Below are 18,951 nucleotides of genomic sequence, written 5' to 3' on the forward strand. Positions count from 1 at the left end.
TAGACTACGTTTTAATATTGGTTTTGGTCTTGGTATTGTCGTAGATTTGTATACGGTTAGTTCCTTTGTTTTCCTGGTTTTTTTGTTATATAAATTATTATTGCTATTACTACGGTAAGGATTATTCCGTTGGTTGCCATTGGGTATAGAAAGTATTTTTTGGTGAAAACCTTTGCTCATTGTTTTCCAAGTTATTATTTATCGTGTGTAATTTGGCTCTTAATTCTGTTAATTCAGTTTCGTGTTCTGTGACGTCTGTTAACGTTATATTGTTGTTAGTTTTGAGATCGCGTAATAGTGTTATGTTTAATTCTGGTAGGTACGTTTCCGTTTCGAAAACTGTGTTTCTTGTTTGTATCGTCATTTCTGTGGTTGTCAATTTGCATTTTCCTTATAATGTTATTCGTCCCGTATTTCTTATTGTTTCTCTGTAGTCATGTTGTCCGTCGCATTGTATAGTTACTTGCAGGTCAGTGGTGGTTGAATATAACCAAGTGCCTGGCTGGTGTAATGCGATCCAGACTGCTTTTCTTTCAATAGTTCGCTTTATTTTACAATTGTGATGATACTGTTGTCGCTGTTCGTACATTTGTATTTCGCACGGGGCGTTCGCATTTATACGGTATATTGGATGTATTTTTAGACATATATAATCGTAGTTGTTCCTTTTACAATTTTCTAACACGTTTTTTGTTATTAGTACGTATGTTAGCGTTTCCTTATTTAACGCGAGTAGTTCGTTTGTTATTTCTGTGCTTGACATTATCGCGTTATGGTCCGGAATAGGAAGCGCTACTACTCTTATGATATCGTACGTAGACTTTGTTATTAGCGGAAAATGAAGGATGGTGAAAATTTTTGTTTTATCGCAATATGCGCTTACTGTCATGTATTTTTCTATTTGTAACCAATTCTCGGCATGTATTGAGAACGGGAAATATGAACCTTGCGGTATTTGGTGTACCGCTTCCTTTAAATGCACTGTTATTATATCTACCGGCATTAATTTTAGTTGTATCGTTTCTTTTTGTATGTGTGCCAGGTAATCTAGTACATTTTCTGCGTCGCGTATTAGTTCTGTAATGACTGCAGTGGTTATCGCAAAATGTTCAGAAATGTCTTCGCGTTTGAAAAATGCCTGTACTTGTTTGCGTAATAGATTTTCGTTTCGTTGAACTATATTTTCTAGCGTTTCTATGTGTGCTATCGTTGCGTTTACTACCTTTAATTGGGTTTTTATTGCATGCTGCATCGTTTGTTGGTTGTCGTTTATTTAGGGGAGCGGTGCAGTCGGATACAGTACAATTGGACACGGGGCAAATGGACACGTTGCAAATGGACACGAAACATTGCACACGGTTTTTTTGGACACATTTCAATTGGACACGGGGCAAATGGACACGGTGCAAATGGACACAAAGCAAATAAATTTTGTACACATTATAAATGCACATTGTTAAGTCGGACACGTAAAAGATGCACACCGTTAAGTTGTACACCGTTCAATTGCACACCGCTCAAATGCACACCGCTCAAATGCACACCGTTCAAATGTACACCGTTCAATTGCACACCGTTCAATTGGACACATAAAAACGCACACCGATCAGTCGGACACGTAAAAATGCACACCGTTCAGATGCACACGGCTCAAATGTACACCGTTCAGTTGTACACCGTTCAATTGGACACCGTTCGGTTGGACACATAAAAATGTACACCGCTTAGCTGAATACGTAAAAATGCACACCGCTCAGATGTACACCGTTCAATTGCACACCGCTCAGACGTACACCGTTCAGTTGCACACCGCTCAGACGTACACCGTTCAGTTGCACACCGCTCAGACGTACACCGTTCAATTGCACACCGCTCAGACGTACACCGTTCAATTGCACACCGCTCAGACGTACACCGTTCAGTTGCACACCATTTATTGGACACGGTGCAAATGGACACTGTCTATTAGGATACGTAAAAATTGTACACCGCTATAATTTGCACATCGTTTGCTTGAATATGTTACAGGTGTAAACGTTTACACGAAAAATATAATCAGCTATCTAATCGCAATTCATGATTGTAAATATTGTCAATTCTTAAATAATAAATAAGGTACTAATGTTATGAATTTCTTACGTAGCATTTATCCTAATTTTATACACTGCTAAGGTAAATGAAAGATGGTGTAATTAGAATAAGGACATACGTTCAGAAAACGTTTTATTGAAACTTATAAACAGAAGCGATACGAAAGTTTTATTTAATAAAATGCATTATATTTGAAAATTTTCGTATAATAATATAAAAATAAGTAATCAAATAATCTTTTTGACATACATTTGTACAAAGTAACATTTCTATATAATAACAAATTATGTATATAATTTTATATAATTTTATATTTAATTCTTTTAGGCAAATAGAAAATGATGTAATTAGAGTAAAGTTTGGGAAACGTTTTATTGAATCTCATAAACGGAAATTATATACAAAAGTTTTATTTATGTTACGTGTATTATTCCTGGTATAATTTATTTTGCATCTGTGTTATATGTAAAAGTATAAAACAACACTTGTCTTAAATTGTTATCTCCTGTTATGTATAGTATTTATTAACTGAAATAAAAATATTTACTTTTTCAAAATCTTAACATCATAAAACTTTCTTCAAAGCTAAAATATAACCGCAGTTCCTGGTACACTACATGTAACAATAAAAAGGTAATCAAACACTCTTTGGCGCTACATACATTTAAACAAAATAAAATCTCTATATAATAACAAATTATGTATTTATATTGATAGAGAAAATTTTCTTTAAGAACTTCGATATTTATAATCTTTTGAAAAGTAACAATGTCTACTTTAGAAAATAAACTTATAGCTAAGTTTTAGAATTAATTTGATAAAACAAATAATGCACATCACTTTTACAACGACAATTATTTAAGAACGACAGTTTTTTTTAGCAACGACAGTTTTTTAGACAGTAAATTCAAATAATACTGCTTAATACCGCTATCTGCTTTTTATCACTTTTTATCTTTATGTAATCTTTAAATAAATATGTATTTAACGAACTTAAACTTATTTTGGCAGAACACAATTCATAAGTTTGTCCGCAAGAACGTAATCAAATTACATAAAAGAATATTTAAGAGAGCTTTTAAAAAGTAACATATTGCACAAGTATGATATTCATTCTAACATAAAATAATTTTATCGTATCAAGTAATACTGCATTTTTATATGTAAAACTTATGAAGAACAGTCTTTTACAAAAAAATGTATTGCTTGGAACAAATCTTATGGATTAATAATTCGAATATAGTTTTCATAAGTCACATTACATATCGGACATCGATTAGCTTCTAAACGTTGAATGCATTGGAAACAACAAGCGCGGTGACCACAGGGTACGAAAATGTGTGTTCGTTCGTCAGTGTAGCACACTGTACAAATGTCTGAGGAAGATTTTTCTTTGGATGTACTTTGGCTATTTTGCAGAGTCCAGTCCACGGTATGAAATGGAAGATCTGTAGATTCATTTCTCTGATTTGCGTTTGTGGACGAGTACAAATATCCGTAATCATCTTCTGGAACATTATATATTGATACGTCATCTGTAAGGAAATAGAAGGGTGAAAGAAGTTTAAGAATACATAGTCTATGAATCATTATATACTCTTATGTTAATATAAGAGTAACTTGAATATCTTATCTTAAAGCAATTAGAGTTGCTAAATAATAACATTACCTTGCGTATTTGTAAATTCATTTTCCGAATCAGAAGTAACATGGACTGCTTGAGATTCTTCATTTTGCGTCATATGCGATGTTTGCTCTATTGCTTGTGTAATTGTTCTTTGTGTATCGGAAGAATTTTCTGTACCTTGGTCTGGAAAAAGATGTTTATACATTTTTAAATATTTAATATATACTGGTAAAAGTACAAACTTGTGAAGACATGCAAACATAATTAACATTATGATAAAAAAACCAGCTGAAAAGTGGCATTAAAGACTTGTAAAGTATGAGAAAATATTTGATGAATTGAATTTCTTATCTTAAAGTAATTAGAGTTGCTAAATAATAACATTACCTTGCGTATTTGTGAATTCATTTTCCGAATCAGAAATAACATGGACTGCTTGAGATTCTTCATTTTGCGTCATATGCGATGTTTCCTCTATTGCTAGTGTAATTGTTCTTTGTGTATCGGAAGAATCTTCTGTACCTTAGTTTGGAAATAAAAGATTATTTTTATACATTTTTATTTAAATATTTAGACATATTGGTATAAATATATAAAGATATACAAGCATAATTAACATTACGATAAAAAAACAGCTGAAAAATGGCATTAAAGATGTAAAATATGAGAAAATGATTTATACCTGCACTTCTTTCGGATACATCTCTAGGGTTAGATGTACTTGTATGTACATGTCGAGATCTTCGTCTAATGATATTTTTTCCTCCTGAAGTTAAAAAAGATGATTTATGAAAATATAAATATAAATAAGTAATTTTGAGCTAATTTCTTTGAATAAATAACATTATTAATATTTTTAAATATATAATTTTTAATATTATTGTAATAAAATTTAAAATAGCAATAAATTATAGAAATTAACAAACTGAAAATCTTTCATCATAAATAATTAGAGATTAAGAAACAAATTAATTTAAAATCGTTGTCAATTCATACAATAAATAAATAGATACAAAAAAGCAATAAATTTACTTGTTTGAAATGTTTCGTTCAAATTATCTGTGAACAACTGTACGTCTGTAGCTTGTATAATAATATCATTTAACGATTCAGCATCTAAAAAGAAGAAACAGTTATTGTAATTTATTATACTTTATGATTCTCTAGTTTATATTTAAATGTAATGAAAATTATAAGATTACATGCATTATACAGACATCTATTCGTAAGTATATTTATATATTATATTAAATGAAGGATATTTACCTTCTAAAGATGTCAGATGTTTCATTTCAGAGATATGATTATTCGTGGTAAACATTAACAAAAATTCTTTTAGTGGCAACCTTAAAACAATTAAAACTTTAAATATAATTTTTATGTATTATATACTAATACAAATAATTATTAGATTCAACACATTAAAGTAACAAAATTTAAAAAATAATACCTTTCATTAACTAGGTCTTTTTGCGCATTAAAAATGTTGGTATCACGTTCTCTATTTATTCGTTTGCGGCTTCGTCGAGGTTTAATACCATTTGTTAAGCGGCGAAAGTCCAATTCTTGATCGGCAATTAAATTTGAGAATTTTTCTACATAAGATTGACATTAATTAAAATTTATATATAATGTAATATTAATAAAATAATTGTTATTAATAAAACAAAGACTTTTATAATTAATATTTGTAATAAGACATTCAATAAAAGTATATTAATACAAATATTATATACCTAAAAATGTCCAAATATTGTTGTGTGCCTCGAGCAAGGCACTGGGGTTGCGCCGAATTAAGGATGAGGATCCTCGGGTCGTGCAGGACTTCGTAGGAAGTTAGGAGTGTTGTACTCTTTTCTTTCTCTTAAAATACACTTTTATTTCTGATTAAATTTGGTTTCACTTTATTTCTCGTTATTTCTTTAATTAAATATTCGCGTAACATTCGAGGTTTGGCTAGCGAGCGTTTATTAGTAATTCTTCTTAATGATTCAGATTTTTATTAGTGAGTCTCTTCCTGATGTTCCGGATTCTTATTAGCGACTCCGTCTTGATGTTTAGGAGTTTTATTCGAGACTGCCTTCGCGGGCGGGCTCTGCGTCCTATATCCTCTTTGTTTCTTGGATTTCTTTCGGGAAAGGTCCTTGGAAACAGGTCTCTGATTGGTTAGTAATATTCACGCGTTTTTGTTCTAACTGCAAGCGAAGCAGGTTGAAGTCGCAGGTCTTCGCTTGCATCTCGCGGTTTCCGGTGCTTCGCGCGTGTCTCGCTGCGTTAGCGTTTTCACGCGACGAGCGTTTGTCGAGAGCGCTCTTTTATAAGCAAAAATGTTTTACAGTATTCTATAAAGATATTCAGTAAATTCTAATTTCTAATAACTACTGGTTATAGTTCGGGCTATAACAATATTAATATTCCTTGTACCTAGTTTATCCACTGCAATATTATGGAAACTTTCTACTATGTTATTAGTACGTACAGGACAACTATAAGTACTAATTCTTGATGCCATATTTAACCAGGTAAGTCTCAGATAGGATGTGAATTGTAAAATATCTGGATATTCACAAGAAAGTAGATCGGCTTCAGCTTGAATAATGGTTAAAGCTTCTTGAAACCTATCTGGTGGTAATAAAGGCAATGCCACTGTCATGGAAAGTATAGTTTTTGGAACATTTGAAAGGTGTAGTTTGCGCCATTTACGCAATACAGCCTATACAAAATAAAAACAATGTAGTTAAATTTAAATAATGTAATTTAGATTATATTTGTTATGAATGTAATCGAGAAATTAGAAATTTTCTTGTCATGTGCGAAAAAACTATAAAAAACGACACAAAATATTATCTTTTCTTAACAATTATGTACCTGATTAAAATGAAACCAACATCCAGTTAAATTTGCTCTGGGAAACTTCGTACTAAGCGATTTTACTGCAGCCGTTTCAAAATCACTCATTATAAAATTAATGTTTTGTTCAAGTTGTGGTACCATCTGTATAATTTTATCCCACAAAACATCATACATAGAAGTTGTACGTGTATCACACAATATAAATAATACTGCAATGCCCTGGAAAAATAAATTTGTCTGATGTTTCAAAAATCTTAATAAGGTTTCAAAAATTTCAATTAAATATCTTACCGTATCCATGTATCGTATATGTACAGAGTAGAGTTGCGCAATATGAGGCTTGCGTGGAAGAACCTTAAGAAAGATATGTACAAAACATTCTTCATAATTTGACTCAAAATTACATTATATACTATAATAATTTACTATTATAAATACTGTTATTTGTTTGCCATTGTAAATCCCATACAGTAGAGAATATTTCAATTACATTACAGCAATGTTACAATCTTGTAAGTTGAAATGCAACACTATATTACTGTTCGTGAGCGGAGGAATATCCCGCACCGCGAGAATGCGAATGCGAACACCGGCACAAGCCTCGAGAGAGGCACGCGATCGGGAACGTTGCGCGATATGAATCGCTATCGGATAGGAAGAGGAGGCGAGAATGACGAGACACACAGTATCACAGGCACTGACAGAAGAATTTATTGCACAGACAGTTACATGAGGAGGCCGACGGGAATTGAAACTGACGGTACGCTGAGGCGTGACTCCGACGATTGACGGAGATCTTGACGCGCGAATGATGTTGCGACGTAATGTCCGGCTCGGTAACCGAGCGGTAACGCGAGAACAGAAATCTTGTCGGGGCGCGGGATGGCCAGCGCGAGCGCGGTTACGCACTTCAGACGCGAGTCTTCCCGTCGGTCTTCACAATAATATGGGCTCTTAATGGAGCGCGACACAGAGTCCCGAAGATAGAGACGCGCCCTGAGCCGCGAGCGCGGGGCAGGGCCGACGATATAAAGTCAAGCGCGGCGGCGGTGCACTCGGCACGATACAATCGCACGCACTTTTCGTTTGAGTTCTTTGACTGGGTGATCGAGCAATACACCCGGACCCGCGATGTCCCAGTTCGGTCGATCGTGGCGCGCGAGCGCACGCGAAGTGCTCCGCCAGCGAGCCTTCAGAAATTCACGATCGGTGAGAATGATGATGATATCGCGGTTGATTTGGTTTCCGCACTGGTGCAGGGCAAGCGATTCGTAATGTCGCTGCTGCTGGCGAAAGACGCGAAACTTGCGTTCGCGACACGGCTATTGAGATGCGATGTGTCGCGTGCGGCCTCCCAAGAGGAACTGAAAGGTAGATGATCCCGAATAGGATCGGCAACTACGAACTAAATTATAAAAACTGACATTCCTTCCGGTCACTCTCGTAGAGCATGATCACGCACTTAGCCGGAGAGCGACAGGAAGGAAAGAACGCGACAGGAAACATCCGAACCATACGAGAAAGAGAGCGAACGAAGACATACGAACACGCTAGGCTCTCTCTCTCTCTCGTCCTTCCGCGATACCGCGACAAGTAAACACGCAGGAATTTCACGGCCGTTTGACATGAGAACTAAAGCTAACGAATAACGCGACGCAAATACGTTCGATCTTGAACATACCGCCCGCCTTGGAACGTCGTTCCAATATTAGCTTCAAAATGGAAGACACGTTAATTAGGCGCGTTGTTAGATCCCCGAATCTAGAAGGACGAGAGAGCTTACATGAGGTGTCCCCGAAGGATAGCAACAGATACATGGTTTTGAAGAGCCGCCCGCCTTGACGAAATAACTTAGATAAAGACGCGGCGAAGTACGTGAAGAAAACGCCAAACGCAAAGAATAAATTTCGAATAACACTTGACGAACTAACGCTAAGAACGCCAAATAAAACTAGAAACGCGAGATAACGCAGAATTGAACGAATAGAACCTTAAACTAGAAACGCGAGAACGCGCGATTGTGACTGCGAATACAACACAATAGAATCGCAAATGAACGCAAATGAGAGCGCGAAAAGAAAGAGGCGGTGCACTGACATCGAAATATGACATGACCGCGAGTTATGAATTGAACTTAGCCTACGAGATTATCGCATTACTTAAGAGTAATCGCAACGAATAAACGCATAGAAAATGAAAGACGCAGAGCGAGAACGAAAGAAATCGCGAAGAACCTTAAGTTAAACTATAAGTACCAGCTTTACGACGCCGAGAGCGATCGCGAGCGCGGGTCCTTCGGGCGATGAGACTTAGAATTTACGCGAAAACCGGAGGTCAGACCTTGTCCGCCCGAAGATCTGAATCATCTGGTAAGTCTATCGGGAGCAGACATAATTTACCGATAGGGCGAACAAACTCCGACGACGTGGTTTTGACGGTGGCCACGCGCGGAAGGCCATCCGGACCAGGATGAACGCAAGTGACGCGGCCGATTTCCCATTTACATGGAGGAAATAGAGGATTGCGAATGAGAACGATTTTGCCAATGGACAGAGGAAGGTGCGGTTTGCGCCATTTATTTCGCTGCTGTAGAGTATTTATGTAGTCTGCGGACCACAATTTCCAAAAGCGCTCCGCGAGTTGCCGAACGGTTTGCCACCGCGAGAGTCGATTTTCCTTCAATTCCAGAACCGACGGCTCCGGAGGGACCGTTATCGAGGCTCCAATCAGAAAGGGACCGGGGGTCAGAAACTGAAAGTCGTCGAATTCGTCAGACAGCGGCGCGATCGGACGGGAATTTAAGCATGCCTCGACTTGGCATAAGAGCGTAGTAAGCTCCTCGAAAGAAAGAGTGTGATCCCCGACCACGCGATGGAGATGATATTTAACACTCTTTATTCCGGCCTCCCACAGTCCTCCGAAATGAGGAGCGGAGGGCGGAATAAAGTGCCAGCTTATGTTATCCCCGGCGGTGATGTTGAGCAGCTGGGGATCCCGAAGCGTCGCGCCATATGCTTTAGAAAGCTCGCGATCTGCGCCAACAAACGTCGTACCGTTGTCCGAGTAGATGGCCTGGGGAAGTCCGCGGCGAGAGCTAAAGCGATTGAGAGCTTGTATAAACGCGGCGGTAGAATAGTCCCCGACCAGTTCTAGGTGGATGGCGCGAGTAGCGAGGCAAATGAAAAGCGCGACATACGATTTGTGGGACTTAATTCCGCGACCGGCAGCCGAACGAACTTTGATAGGCCCAGCGTAATCCACCCCGCAATGAGCAAAGCTCCTAGGCGGAGGGGACACCCGCACGGCCGGGAGATTGCCCATTAATTGCTGCGGAACCGCAGCGCGTTCGCGGACACACGGCACGCACGCATGAATAATAGACTTGACTAGCGTTCTTGCGCGAAGGATCCAATATTCCTTCCGGAGAACACTGAGTGTCAGCTGAGTCCCGCCGTGTAGCGAGCGGAGGTGCGCGTGTGACGCGATGAGCCGAACGAGGGGGTGGCTGGCCAAAGCAATGGGATGACGCGAGTCGTACGGAAGCGGAGCGCAACGAAGGCGTCCGCCGACTCTCAACAACCCGTCGCGATCAAGAAACGGAGTCAGTGGCGCGAGCGAGCTTTTGACAGATACGGGGTTTCCTGAACGCAGCGCGCGGAGTTCCGCCGGGAATGACTCGAATTGAATTTGCTTGAGCCAATAAACTTTTGCTTTGGAGAATTCAGCGGCAGAAAGCGCGCTGCCCCCAGGAAACTGAGCAGAATTGCGCGAAAGACGCCGACAGCAATGAATGAAGCGAAATAAGTAAGCCGTCACACGAATCAATCTCGGCCACGACGAGAAACGGGATGCGAGGTCCCACGGAATGGTCGGAGTAGCGGCGTGACAGACGCGAAGTTTCTCCTCTCCGGGAGAATCGTCACTGAGAGGCTCCGGCGCCGCGGGCCAATCATCTGAGGGCAGTCTCAACCATGGGGGGCCGTCCCACCATAGATGATGATTTAAGAGTTCGGCGCTGGAAAGGCCCCGCGAGGCACAATCAGCTGAATTCGTCGCCGTGGGCACATGACGCCACACCACATATGGTGATGTAGTCTTAATATTCGCAATGCGATTTGCTACGAAGGTTTTCCATCGCGATGGATGAGACCGAAGCCACGCGAGCACGATAGTCGAGTCGGTCCATCCGAAACAGGGAACAGAATGCAAATTGAGCGCGTCGCGAACGAACGTGATCAACCGGGAAAGAAGAAGCGCGGCGGAAAGCTCCAAGCGCGGCACGGTCATAGGCGAAATCGGAGCGACTTTAGATTTGCCAGCGATTAATGAGACGAAAACCCGACCGTCGGAATTCGTCACGCGCAGATAAACGACGGCGGCATATGCATGGGTGGAGGCATCTGCAAAGCCGTGCAACTCCGCCGAGGAATCTGAGAGAGAATTAGTCCACCGCGACAGCACTATACGATTGAGATTAGGTAACGTAGAATAAAGAATTTGCCATCTCGCCATGATCGCATCAGGGATCGCCTCGTCCCAGCCGATCCTTGCGCGCCACAACTGTTGCATAACTAGTTTCGCCGCGACGGTCGCGGGAGTGACCCATCCGAGCGGGTCGTACAATCGAGCGATTACCGACAGAATTGACCGTTTAGTATTTGGAGCTGTAGGCTCCGTTGACACTTTGAATTGAAATGCATCGTTCGCGGGATTCCAAATGATACCGAGCACTTTGACACTCTCACCCTCAGAGAGATCTTTATGACAGGCTAAACCGTGATCCGAAGGATCGAGATCCGCCAGTAAGACCGATGAGTTGTTGGCCCATTTACGAAGCTCAAATTGACCGCAGCGAAGTAAAGCAATGAGTTGATCACGCTTATCGCGTAGCGCCTCGATCTGATTGTCACCGAAAATGACATCGTCGACGTAAATCTGCGTTTTTAGAATTGAGGCAGCAAGAGGAAATCGATTACCCTCGTCGTCGGCCAAACATTTGAGCACGCGTAACGCGAGAAACGGAGCGCACGCCATGCCGTAAGTGACCGTAAGGAGTTGAAAATCGCACGGGGCGTTACCTTGAGCCGGATGCCACTTTATTCGCTGAAAATTTACATCGCGAGAATCTAATAGAATTTGGCGGTACATTTTGGCAATGTCCGCGATATAAACATACCGAAATTGCCGCCAGTTGACGATAATTGATCGCAAATCAGTTTGTAGCTTCGGGCCAACGAGTAGGTGATCATTTAGACTAGACCCGTTGGAAGTAATGTACGATGCATTGAAAACCACGCGCAACCTCGTGGTTGCACTGTCCGCGCGAGTCACGGGATGATGCGGAATATAAACTGAGTGTGACGAAAAGGTGTCATCCGCGACACGACGCATGTGTCCGAGCGTCTCGTATTCGGTCATGAACGCGAGATAGTTGTGGTAAAGATCGGGCTGAGACTTGAAGCGGCGGAGAAGGCATTGTAGAAGACGCTCAGCGGAGCGTTTTGAGTCGCCTATAGCTAAAGGCGGCGGAGATTTGAACGGCAAGCGGACAATATATCGCCCGCTTGCGTCGCGTGAGTGAGTCTCCTTAAAGTGAGCTTCACATTGCTCGTCTTGAGGAGAGTAGATGCGCGACGAAGGGAGCTCCTCGATCTCCCAAAACTTTTGTATGTCCTCCGAGAGGGACGTTAATGATGTGCAATGATGCACTGAAACTGCGTGAGAGGAGCGCGTCGCCGAATCCGGAACGGGACCGGAAATAACCCACCCAAAGATCGTCTGTTGCGCAACGGGATATCCGGGCTGTCCTTTACGAACCCCCTCGAGGATAGCCTCGCTACACAGATCAGCGCCGATGAGCAAATCGATTGATTCGGTGCTGGTCGGATCGGGATCGGCCCACGCTAAATGGTAGAGATGAGAAAGCGCGGATTTATCGACGACACGTTGAGGAGCATAAGCCGTGAGCGAAGGAAGTATGAGAGCGGTGGCGGATAAATACGCCGAGGAAGGAATGAGAGGAGAAATTTTAATGTAAGCGGCTTGCCGAGCCGTGCCGGCAGCGCATCCGCCGACGCCCGAGATAGACGTAAGCATGCGAGTGCGCTGTAAACGAAGAGTCTGAGCGAGCGCTTCAGAAATGAAGGTGGCTTCCGAGCCTTGATCCAACATAGCTCGGACCACCACTGAACGGCCTGAGGCCGACGCGACGTGAACACGCGCGGTAGCGAGAAGGACCCGCGGTCGCGAGCACAGAACCGCGGATGCCGAAAGCGAATTGACTGCCGGGACCGTAGCCGACGGCAATTGAGACGGAACCGGCGGCGGAGTGTCTTTCGTCGGAGACACGGAAATTCCTGGCTCAGAATCCGATCCAGTGTGCAGCATCGAGTGATGCCGTTTGTTGCACGACCGACAAGAAAATCGGCTTTTACATTCTTGAACTGAATGCAGAGAACTTAGACAATTGAAACACCGTTTGAGAGATTTCACGGTCTCGCGGCGCTGGATCGGAGTCTGAGCGATAAACTTCGAACATTTATTTACAAGATGCTTAGATTTACACAGCGGGCAGGTTATCGGCGAGGACGCGGACGCGGTTGAGGCGGAAACGCGTTGATGGCCGGCGGCCTTTTGATCGTTTCCGGATTTCGAATGCACTTGAAGAGTGCATTCATCAAGAGCTCGAATTCTGTTTCTCACAAATGCGCACAGAGCTTCATACGTTGGCGGAGTGTCGGAGTCAGTCGCTCGAATTGTCCATGCTTTTCTCGTCGCGGGATCAAGCCGATGCACGGCGAGGTGGACGAGAAAGTCGTCCCATAACTCACTCGGCGTGCGTTTGAGCTGCTTCATGGAAGCGACGGAAATATTAATTTTATCAATTAACGATTGAAGATCCGAGGCCGACTCTTTATTTGACACCGGCAATCCGAGCAACGTAGTGAAGTGATGCGCCAAGAGCCGACGCGGATTTTCAAATCGCCGACTAAGCGCGTCCCATGCACTTGAGAAGTTATCCGCGGTAACCGGAATATTGCTTATCGCGTCGAGAGCGCGACCTTTCAACGACGAAGAAAGATAGTGCATACGCGCGAAGTCAGTCAGCGACTTGTTTTTTACGATGAGTGTGAGAAAGCGATCGCGGAAATTCTCCCAGTCTGAGTATGTGCCATCGAACGGCGGAAGTTTAATGGGAGGTAAATAAGAAAGATTTAACGCGGACGCATCCGTAAGCCCGACAACACTCGCATTAAGAGATTGATTTTCACTTCCGATTGGCTCGAGTTCCTCGAGCCAATTCGTCATGAAGTCTCTCGTCTGTTGATAGATGTCCTCCACCACATCGCGGACGTTGTCCTTGAAGTAGCTCACAGTAGGGCGAGTCGCTAGAGGAACGGCCTTGAGTAGTTGAGCGTGCCCGTCCTGGAACAGCATCCAGCTTTCTTGGAAGTGGGAGAGTCTGCTCCGAATCGTGGGAGCAGTCACGTTCGACTTTCCCATCTTCTTGAAGTTTGAGAGCGAGCGCTCGATCGAGTGCTGCACACTGCCTTGCTTTTGCAGGAGATCCTGCATGATTGCCGAAATAGCTTGCGATTTTTGTCACTAAACTCCCGCGATCCGACACGTCCCGGCGATCCGGCTCGAAGGACCAGCAATATGTTCGTGAGCGGAGGAATATCCCGCACCGCGAGAATGCGAATGCGAACACCGGCACAAGCCTCGAGAGAGGCACGCGATCGGGAACGTTGCGCGATATGAATCGCTATCGGATACGAAGAGGAGGCGAGAATGACGAGACACACAGTATCACAGGCACTGACAGAAGAATTTATTGCACAGACAGTTACATGAGGAGGCCGACGGGAATTGAAACTGACGGTACGCTGAGGCGTGACTCCGACGATTGACGGAGATCTTGACGCGCGAATGATGTTGCGACGTAATGTCCGGCTCGGTAACCGAGCGGTAACGCGAGAACGGAAATCTTGTCGGGGCGCGGGATGGCCAGCGCGAGCGCGGTTACGCACTTCAGACGCGAGTTTTCCCGTCGGTCTTCACAATAATATGGGCTCTTAATGGAGCGCGACACAGAGTCCCGAAGATAGAGACGCGCCCTGAGCCGCGAGCGCGGGGCAGGGCCGACGATATAAAGTCAAGCGCGGCGGCGGTGCACTCGGCACGATACAATCGCACGCACTTTTCGTTTGAGTTCTTTGACTGGGTGATCGAGCAATACACCCGGACCCGCGATGTCCCAGTTCGGTCGATCGTGGCGCGCGAGCGCACGCGAAGTGCTCCGCCAGCGAGCCTTCAGAAATTCACGATCGGTGAGAATGATGATGATATCGCGGTTGATTTGGTTTCCGCACTGGTGCAGGGCAAGCGATTCGTAATGTCGCTGCTGCTGGCGAAAGACGCGAAACTTGCGTTCGCGACACGGCTATTGAGATGCGATGTGTCGCGTGCGGCCTCCCAAGAGGAACTGAAAGGTAGATGATCCCGAATAGGATCGGCAACTACGAACTAAATTATAAAAACTGACATTCCTTCCGGTCACTCTCGTAGAGCATGATCACGCACTTAGCCGGAGAGTGACAGGAAGGAAAGAACGCGACAGGAAACATCCGAACCATACGAGAAAGAGAGCGAACGAAGACATACGAACACGCTAGGCTCTCTCTCTCTCTCGTCCTTCCGCGATACCGCGACAAGTAAACACGCAGGAATTTCACGGCCGTTTGACATGAGAACTAAAGCTAACGAATAACGCGACGCAAATACGTTCGATCTTGAACAATTACAATGTTTCAATGTAAGATCTGTACAATGTTTCTGCATCTTTCTATTGTATGGATACTATTACAATTTTTTATTAAAATTATATATATATGGAAACAATTGTACTTACAGAAAATGTTCCATCTACGTAGATTTCAGTAGCAGATGATAAAGCTTCTAGTAAATATTTAGTTGATAAAATTATTGCAAGTTTTCCATCATTTGTAGTTACGCTTTTTTTATAAACATTTTTCATTATATCACAGTTTTCAAGAATATTGCGTAATGATGCTAATGTATCAGGTACAGGTGGTCGGCTCTTCATACGTTCACGTTGCATGCTACATCTTATAGATGGAAAACTCAAATATTGTCCTGCATCTGGATTGCTAGTAAGAAAAAGTACATATTATAAATATAAAAAACAGAAATTCTGTTGAAAAACATACAAAAATACAAATTTATTCATTACCATAAATATATTTAGTATTTAATCAAGTATTTAATTTTATAATGTTGAGATAGTAATGTCATCTTCTATATATATTGACCGATATATTTTTTAATTATTTAAAGTTAGCAATATGAAAACTATAAGGATAATAAATATTAAAAGTATATTCACAATAAATATGTATTGGTACACATAAAAATATCTGTGCAATTCACGGTAAAACTGATGAATACTACACAAATATATAACGTTTTAAAAGTATAGAATGAATATCCATAAATGATTTAAAAATTGCAATTGACCTTGAAATGTTGAAAATGCATATATATTATTTGTACAGCAAGTGTAATAACATATATGCTTTTAGCTAAGACAAACTCCACAAAAAATAGTGAAATTCTATAGAAAACAAACCTTACAAAAATAAAAACATACGTCAAGTACATGAAAAAAGATTCGAATAAGAACGTAACAGAAATGTTTAAAAATAAATTTAAATTTGATAGTGATATCTGGCAAAAAATCTTGCTAAAAAGAAAAAATACACCAAGCATATTAAAAAATATTCAAATTTATATGCAATAAATATTAATTTTAAAAATATTACACTAATTACTAAACTGCTTACAAATAGATGTGCGAGTAATATAACTAATCAAGTATTTGTTATATGCGTGCTATATCAATTTATAATAATCGATGTTGAGTGTGCGATTAGAAGTCATTTAATTTGCAAAGTATATCATATATATTATAGAATATTTAATTTGAAAGAAAATTTCTCATAAACTATATGTAAGTCGTATAAAACAAACTTACAAAAGCAAAGTTGGTATGCCCAGGTCGCATTAAAACATTGTTACAAATTTGTGTTGCTTAATTATTTTATATATATGTATATATTGTATATAAATTGTTCTTATATCATATATTTATATACATTAAAATTATATAATATTAAAATTATCATTAACATTTATTAACAGTATACAAAATGTTAGTTTTATGTAAAAATATAATGCATGTTAAAAAAGAATATATAGAAGAATATATGATTTATAAAGTATTCAAAGAGTACTCATTAAAATTTCAATTTCTAGATATATATACACTTCTATATATTATGTACATATAATATACATATATTGTCATTAATACATCACATCATGCATATATTCTTATCAACATATATAAGTACTATCAACATATCAGATAGTAAAAAATATTTAATTTAAGATACTACGTAAGTAGTACCAAAGATAGTACGAAAATAGTAAAAAATAGTTTTAAATTAAGATTTCTATTATATTTTTTAAAGATATTATACAAATATTTTAGAAAAAGTATCAAAATATTTAATATATTTATAAAATGTACCGTAATGTGACTCTCTTGATCGCGCTAATTTTGCTTTGGTAATTTTGTTTTATATGATTTAATGTTTATGAGAAATTTTTTTTCAAATGATACATTCTCTAAGATATATTTTGGAAGGATTTCTACTCGAATTCAACATCGATTATAAATTGATATAGCAGATAACAAATATTTGGCAAATTATATTGATCTCATTTCTTTTTCTAAACGATTTATCATTCTGTTAATAGTAACATTTTTCAAAATCTATATTTATTGTATACTTAATTTATATTTATTGTATTTTTATACTTGGCATGTTTTTTCCTTTTTTAGAAAAGTTTTTTGAAATGATTTTATTAAAAAAAACAACAGTTTTATATTTCAGAAAAAGAGAAGATGAAGAGAGATATATTCTAAAGGTAGATATATAGACATATTCTGAAAAGAGATATATTCGAAATAATTTATTACAATTATTAAGAATTCATTAAATTGATTACTTTAATTGTCATTATAAAGATAGTATTTACAACATTAATATACTTGTTTAAATGAGATAAATAAACAGAAATGTTTCAAAAAACCTTCCTATAATAGAATTATTACGTTTTAATCGTCTTATTATTCGGAAATTGAAGACAATAATTTTAATATTTATTATCATGCCAAAAATTTATTAAATGTTTATAAACTTATACCACAAATAATATTTACTTGTAATCTGTAAAGATTCAAATGCATTTTTTTTAATAATTCAAGGAAAAATCATTTATATAAATTATTATATAAATTTAATTAATCCAATCGCAAAACAAATCTCTTTATATATTCATGATATAAAAACTTTTTTAACACTGAAAATTGTGCAATATGAATGTTACATAAAATATTAATAAATAGATAAATATTACATAAAATATAATCAAAAATAATTTTACCTTCTGCAAACTGAATCAAAAATTTCTTTAAATCCAAGATAAGTATCACGAGAAAGCCTTAGAATTTCTTCTTTCATTTCCATTCGTTCTTTAAGACATTTTGACTTTGGATGCTTATGTTCATGTAAAACGTGTACATTATTATTATCCAAAAGCATAACTGAACCACGACAGTTATATGTCCGACGACCACTTCACCGAAAAATATTGTCATAGCGACTGTCTCTATGATATAAATAATCATCATATAGATAAATCTTTGTATTTTTCTGTCTTCCAGGCAAAACTTCCATCTGTAATTGAGAAACACTTTTAGATCTCGAAAACGTGTCGAGTAAACATCTTATATATTAAATTATATGGGTAAAACTGTTTCTTTAAAATAAAAATATTAAATATATGTATAAAAAAATCATTTTGGATAATATTGAATATAATTATCATAACTTTTTTTGTTATTATTTTTTAAAAATAATATTTTAGCACAATGTTAGCACAATTTAGCACAATTCAGCACAATCGCAAAAATTGAAAAAAACGAAGTGGGGGGCTGACCTAAAAATTCTTTTTTTCCATTTTCTTTCGTATTTTTCATATTATGGTTATAATATTCGAGCACAATATAGCACAAACCTAGCACAATTCAGCACAACCGTGAAAATATGTTAATTCTAAAAGTGGGGGGCTAACTTCTAACAGGTGAGGTAATATATGTTTCGTGGCGGTTGCGACAAGAGGCTGTCGTACCCTCGCCGATAACCAACGTAGTGATAGCCGCATATACGACAGCGCAAGCACGTTTAAAATTATACGAATATTTAGAGCGTTTAGATCGTCGCGTGTTATAT

General features: G+C 39.3%; 1 pseudogene; it reads right to left on the reverse strand.

Annotated features, from left to right (window-relative positions):
- Positions 1 to 1,724: 1,724 nt before the first annotated feature.
- On the reverse strand, positions 1,725 to 18,396 carry LOC145942143 (uncharacterized; annotated as a pseudogene).
- Between the last annotated feature and the right edge of the window lie 555 nt (positions 18,397 to 18,951).

Source organism: Prenolepis imparis, unplaced genomic scaffold (assembly GCF_030444845.1).
Source record: "Prenolepis imparis isolate NDT839.2.m4 unplaced genomic scaffold, iyPreImpa1.0 SCAF_10, whole genome shotgun sequence".
Taxonomy (NCBI): Eukaryota; Metazoa; Arthropoda; class Insecta; order Hymenoptera; family Formicidae; genus Prenolepis; species Prenolepis imparis.